The following is a 1,040-nucleotide window of genomic DNA, read 5'->3' as shown; positions in this document are numbered from 1 at the left end:
TACAGGTTTTAGAAGAGTGACAAGACAAAGAAAAATAGTCTTATGCTTCCAGGGTGGCAAACCATAGGAAGGCAAATATATGAGGGGAAACTAATAGAGTAAGGTTTTTCTTCTGACTCCTTTGCTGCCATTCTGAGCTGATCAGAGTCTCTGTTCATCTTCAAAAAAAGAAAATATATATCCTACATTTAGGGAGAAAAAGAGAGCTTTTCCTGTTTACTGCTTAATTGCCTTTAGCTCAAAATAATTCTTATGTCAAAGAGATATGTTTTAGGGTGACATATTCTGATTTTCTTCAACACAAACTACCAATATGCACACACCACAGAATAGATAATCTATTAGCAATAATCGCGCCTCGGATAAACCTCATTGGCTACGATACTGCCACTGCGCAAAGCTCAGAATAGATCATCTAAATAGGCCTATGTTGAAGTAATTGTATCGAGAATTTATAACCTTCAAAAAGGAAGGCACCAGGCCCAGTTGGTTTCACTGATGAATCATCCTACCAACTATTTAAGGAAGAAATGATACCAAGTCTCTACATTCTCTTTCAGAAATAAGCAGCAGAAGGAATAATTCTTAGTTCATTCTATAAGGCCAGCATTATCCTAATATCAAAACCACATAATGATATTACAAAAAGAAAATTGCAGACAAATATTTCTCATAATCGTAGATGTAAAAATCCTCAACAAAATATTAGCAAATTCAGGGCACCTGGGTGGCTCAGTCAGTTAAGCAGCTGAGGTCATGATCTCACGGTTCACCAAGTTTGAGCCCCGCGATAGCTCTGTGCTGACAGCTCAGAGCCTGGGGCCTGCTTCGGAGTCTGTCTCCCTGTCTGTTCCCCTCCCCTGTTCTCTCTCTCTCTCTCCCTCTCTCTCTCTCTCTCTCTCAAAAATAAATAAATATTGAAAAAAATTTAATTAGCAAATTGGATCTAAAAATGTATAAGGATAATTGTACATCATAACTAAGCAGGATGTATTCCAATTATTCAAGGCTAGTTCAACGTTCAAATATCAATTAATGCA

The 1,040-nt window shown here is 37.5% G+C and overlaps 1 pseudogene; it reads right to left on the bottom strand.

Moving 5' to 3' along the window:
* Positions 1–224: 224 nt before the first annotated feature.
* LOC122223245 lies at positions 225–402 on the bottom strand (annotated as a pseudogene).
* Between the last annotated feature and the right edge of the window lie 638 nt (positions 403–1,040).

This window comes from Panthera leo, chromosome B3 (assembly GCF_018350215.1).
Source record: "Panthera leo isolate Ple1 chromosome B3, P.leo_Ple1_pat1.1, whole genome shotgun sequence".
NCBI classification, from domain to species: domain Eukaryota; kingdom Metazoa; phylum Chordata; class Mammalia; order Carnivora; family Felidae; genus Panthera; species Panthera leo.
Note: the sequence above shows the minus strand (reverse complement) of the source record. Positions and strands in the feature narration are given on the sequence as shown.